We start from the raw sequence: 6,000 nt of genomic DNA, 5'->3' as shown, positions 1-6,000 counted from the left end.
GTGGGTTTGTGAATTTACAAGCAATGTCTATCTATTCATTTATCTTCATGTTTTCTAAAGCTCCCATTGCCATAGTATTCAACTGCTTCTTGTAATGCAAACTCCTAAGACCACAATCCTGTCATTTCTGAAGAACGATATTGTTACAACAATAAGTCTGGTATATTTTGTTGATGAATTATGGGATTCTTCTGAGACATAAATCTGGCTTACAACAGATGAGTTTGCTTGGCTGTGAGGCATACTGTAACAATAAATGTACTTACTGGATTGCCTACCATCACTGAAGTCATTGCCTTTCTGCCAAGGCCAGATGTCACTGTGCACATGTCTTCCCCATTTTCCAAGCAAATCACAAGACTGCTTACGTTCTGCAGATTAAATGTAGCTCCAGACAGTCTTCAATGCCTCTGACACTTCTCCAACGTTACACATGTATGAATTTAAGTTTATTAGATGACAGATGCAGATTTACAAATGACAAGTTAGCCTCTGGGGCTTTCTAAAGTAACTCTCTTGCAGGCAATAATTACCTCATAGTAAATAAACTGTAGCGCGTGATCTATTTCTTACATTTTCCCAAAACATTATTGCCACATCTTTGTTTATATATAGACTCTCAGGTAGCTTGCATACAGAACCACGTAATAGCTATAGTGGACTCTTAATCTTTCTGTATTTCAAACTTTGTATGCAAATTATGATAGGTTAGACACAACGCCTAGTTTAAAGATGAAAGAAAGAACATAAACTGCATAAAAATATGGGACCAGAATCTATGATTAATATTATTACTTTTAAAATAGAAATTATAATTATAATTTTCTATCATTTAAAATAATAGTAACCGATAAATAAATTATACTACTAAATTATACCAACCAATAAATATTTGTTGTTCACAGTAACTGTAATGGTTAACACAGAGTGAAAGAATTGGTTCTTTCTTTCCATGCTGAAAAAATGTGTCCCTGAAATGACAATGTGAGTAACAAGGCATCAATGGGTACTCAGTAAAAATATATTTTTAAAAAATATATTTAATTATCTGCAAAAGGAGACCCTATCTATAATAGGGGATGTGTAAGGAGCAGCATTTGGCTCTGCCCCAGACCCTGATCCCATGCTGTCACCACCCCATGATACCAGCTCTGGCTCTACTCACCCATCCCACTCCCAGATGCCACTGCAGCTGTATTCCACCCACCCAGCTAAGCATTCCCTGCTGCAGGGGTCCAGGCGAATCTCCTTGGAGACCCCATCCATCTGCCTCCTCTGTCTGGCACTCCTGGTGGTGGTTGCAGAGTAGACTGGCAATGGCAGCTGGGCAAAATGAGCCACCACACAGTGGGACTGGATGCACACTTCATAGCCTGGACTGCCCCCTGCACCTGGGCTAGGTGGGGCCGAGGGATCCACTGCAGGCTGGATGGACTCCCTTGGTGGGCTGGATCTGGCCCACAGACCATATTTTGCCTACCCCTGGTGTAGGATACTGAAAACTTCTGCATGAAGGAAAACTGAAAAGATTAGGGCAGGGGTTAGGCTAATGGCCCACTACCATCAGGCTACTGGAACTGGGAAGGCAAGACTAAAGGGCATGGCCTGCCACAGAATTTAAGACCCCTGGGCCCTGATGAACATGACTGCCAGTGGAAGTGTGCAAGTGAGGCCTGTGCAGATACAGCTCTTGCTTGCTTTGCAGCCACTGACCTCAACTTCTGCCCCCAGATCCTCACCAGACTCGCACCACTGGACCCCTGCTGCAAGCCACTGACTACTGCCCCCACACTCCCAGTGCCACCTCCACTTAGGGTGACCATCATAGAGGGCATTCCAGTTTTCTGCTACTCTGTTCTCTGTCCTCTATCAATATGGAACCCAATGCCTTTATGTCCTCCATTTTTCTCTTGAAGAGAAAAATGGAGGACATAAAGGCGCCTGGTTTTGTATCAATAAAGGACAGAGGACAACTGGACTGTCTTCTATGATGGCCACCTTACCTCCACTAGATCCATCACATCTGCTGCTAGCCCTGAGGATCAGGCCTGGTGGAAGGCCCTGTGGTCCAGATCCAACCTAGGGTGTGGGACATGAGGCCTGGGGCTGAGTTTCACCTGCCTGGATTAGGGGACTGGTGAAGATTTATCCCTAGGTTTTTTTTACTGTAGAAAGCTGAGCAAGAGGGACATGAGAATGGTAGACAAAATAATTAATGATAAAATGAAGGTCAGTAGCTGCTAAATATTGTTCACAATCAAGAGGGCAGAAAATAAAATTGAGAGAGTGCAAATTCCTTACAGATAAAAAGGATGCATTTTCAGACAGCCAAGTAATTGAACTATGGAGCTAGCTGCCTCACAATGTTATTGAGGCAAAGAGTGCAGTAGGGTATAAGAAAAGACTAGATTTTACAGGGACAATAAAAGTATCATCAATCACATTAGCTCAGGTAATACATTGTAAAGATTTACAGCCTTTAGGCTTTAAGATATTTACCAGTCACTAGATGCCTCAGAGTAGGAAGAGACTTCTATAGATACAATATACTGTATTTACTCAAATCTAAGACAAGGGTTTTTTTCACCCCCATTTAGCATAGCGGGGAACCCATCCTCTTAGATTCAAGTATGGGCCAAGCAAATAGCAGCTGCAGCTCCAGATGCGGCCACAGTGGCCCATGCGGCACATGGGGGGTACATGGAGCAGAGGAAGGGGGCACACAATGTAGGGATATAATGTGGGAGGAGTGTGCAGTGCAGGGGAGAGCACAGGTGAAAGGGAATGTGGTATCGGAAGGAGCTTGGGGAGGGGAACATGGAAAAAGAGCATGAGGAAAGGGGCAGGTGTAGGGACTGACTGAATTCATGGCAGAGGTGGGGTGCACTGTGGCTCCTTTAATCTTGCAGGTTCCCCCGTGCCCCCTCACCTCACTGATTGTTGGAGGGGCCCCACTTGTGGCTAGTTCCTGATCAGTGGGGAGGTGAAAACTGCAGTTTGAAATATGGAGCTATTTTTGCCTCCTGCCACTGATTGGCTGAGGGGTCCTGGATGGCCCTGCTTTTTGCTGCTGACTGGAGGGGAGGCAAAAATGGTGCCATGTTTAAAACCATGGTTTTAGCTTCCCTGCTGATCAGAAGGGAGTGATGGGATCCTCCACTAATCAGCAGTAGGGGAATGGGGGGCAGGGGCATGGTGTGCACAGGGGAACATGCAAGGTTAAAGGAGCCACCACACACTGCCCTTCTGCTGTGAATTTGGTAAGTCGTAGACATGTGGAATGAGAGAAGTATGGGGAAAGGGCATGGGGCAAGTGGTAAGGGTGGGGATAAGGGGCATCCTCCTTGCCCCCCAGCCACTGCTTTCCCTGCCATTACTTTCCCTGTGGCAATGATAAGGAAATGAATTTCAGAGGACCCTCCAATAACTAGATTCTAAACATGATTTTTTTAATGATACTTTTTCATGTATAGAATCTAATAATTTGTGGGGCAGGGGTCATCTTAAATTTGAAGTAATCTTGGATTCAGGTAAATTACCTTTTGTGGAGGTTTCTTTCAACTACCTTCCTTCAAAACAATGGTGCTGGCAGGATGCTATGCTAACATAGATGAACAATTGGTGTGATCAGATCAAGTGGGAAAAATATTGGGTTGTCATAAAGCCTATGGGACCTATTTCTACTGAAAAGAATTGCTCTGGGGAAGGAAAGAAAAGTACTAACAGCCATTCATGCCAAATATAGAGACAGATGAAATCCACAGATGACAGAACAATAGCAGATTAGATCACGTACAAAAACCACTGACAGGAAGCCCCAAGAGAACACTGGATTTAGTTAGATTGTTAGCAAAAAAGCCTGTCTTTCAGTATATATCATTTTGACTAGCAAATTCCCATGCCTTGTTGATGGTGTAGGGGTGGTAGGGGTGCCATAGGCAGAAAGCCTTTTGCTGCAGAAGGATGTATCCTACACTTCCCTAGGGATCTGCTACTAGTGACTGCAAGCATGTAGATAGCTTGAGATCTCCAGCCCATGCTCCAGATTGGTTCACAATGCTTTTTGGGCCACAGGCCCATTTGTTGCACTGAAGGGATCCTGGGCCTATACTTACTAGAAGCTTCCCTCAATTATCAAGGCCAGTAATTGTAGGGACCTCAACAACTAATTGGGGCGGGGGAATTAAAAACACTGGGATAGGAGTGATGGCTACAGGTTCTTCTTTTGTATGGCGCTTGCAAATCTATGAGCCACTGTCTGATGTTATCACTCAGTGTGCTGATTCCATCTGCCCCATCTGAGCATTTGTAAAGATTGCAACTTTTGATTAGGTGCTGTGCTGTTTGTTGGACACTGCATTCACACGGGGGCCTGGTCAAGATGTTCCTCTTGTAAAGTGATGTTTTGAAGTGTCCATATCCAGATCTCAGATTGTTCAGCTTGACCCACGCTTCTCTGTCAAGGTTGTGCCCAATGAGGGACTCATTCAGTGTTGGTATAAACCACTGTGCATATAGGTCTGATCTTTCTGTTACAGCCCATAAGTTTGGCTCAGCATGCCCAGTCTCTTTCAGGACCTTGTGGGCTTCATGTATAAATGGTTTATGATTTTTAAGCCTCTTAAGCCCCCATCTGTTTGAGTCTTCAGTTAACAGTTGATAGAGCAGGTGATTTTTGTCATCTCTTGCCTCTGTTGCCAGTAATGATGGTAGGGCCTATCTTCTTATATCACTTGGTCCAGTGCCCGGGAGTTCAGGGAGTACATCTACGTGGGTGTAAGCTGTGCAGCCTGTTATAAGTCTCAGCATGCTGTTAAGTACAGTGTCAAACTTTTTAGTGTGACAACTTCTGGACCATACAGGAGCACAATATTCTGCTGGGGCATATACCAATTGTGCAATTGCGGTGGTTCTGAGCACTTTAAAGTTGGCACCCCATGTTGTGCTGGCTAAACATCTTAAGGCAGCTACTTGTGCAGGTCCTTTACTACTGACCTTCTGAATGTGATGCTTATAGGTGAGAGAATAGTTTAATGTGACTCCTAGGTAAGTTGGGGTATAATCATAGGAAAGGATGTAGTTGCCTGCTCTGGTATTCACTGTGCTCTTGGCTTGACCATTGTCCAGGTGGAAAAGTGAAGATACCAATTTATTGATGCTTAACTTTAAGCACCAGTCGTGGAGATAGTTAGCGATGAATTCCATGTCAGTACTCAGAATCTTTTTTAGTTCTGTCATGTCAGTTCTTTGGGCTACTATGGTAACATCATCAATGAGCACTGATGATGTTGCCATAGTAGCCCAAGGAACTGACATGACAGAACTGAAAAAGATACTGATGCTAGCATTGCCCCTTAAAGGACTCCATTCTTCAGAGTTCATACTCTATTTTTTTTTCTCCTTGGCTAGTTGTGAGTTCAAATGATCTGCTGGAGATCATATTCATGATGAAAGCCCCTTGAGGGACTCCATTCTTCAGAGTTCATACTCTGTTTTTTTCTCTTTGGCTAGTAGTGTGTTTAAATGACCTGCCAGAGATCATGTTCAATGATGAAATTGCATAGCTTGCAGTCAGGTATCACAGAGTGCAGTTTCTATTTGAAGCCTTGGTGCCATAGATATCATATGCAGCTACGAGGTTGATAAGGACCACATCTATTTTTTTGTCTCATTTCAAATCTGTTTTCTATGTCAGATGTAAATAGTGTAACTTGGTCAATGGTACACTGCTTTTTCTGAAAGCCAACTTATTCTTTTGGGGGCTGGGGATAAAAGATGGTCTCTATTCTATTCAGAATTATGCACTCCATGAGTTTGTATGTAATACAGAGTAGTGAGATACGTCAGTATCTATTTGGATTCTCTAGTTGTTTGTTGGGTTTCAGGATAACAATGTCAGTTTTCCTCCAGATTTTTGGAAGTCTGGTACTCTCTAGACATTTATATATGAATTTCTAAAGCCATCTTTTCATTGTGGTTCTGAGGTTGGTAACAAATTCT

This window comes from Crocodylus siamensis, chromosome 1 (assembly GCF_052110815.1).
Source record: "Crocodylus siamensis isolate JL-2025a chromosome 1, ASM5211081v1, whole genome shotgun sequence".
NCBI lineage: Eukaryota > Metazoa > Chordata > Crocodylia > Crocodylidae > Crocodylus > Crocodylus siamensis.
This window is presented reverse-complemented; position numbering follows the sequence as displayed.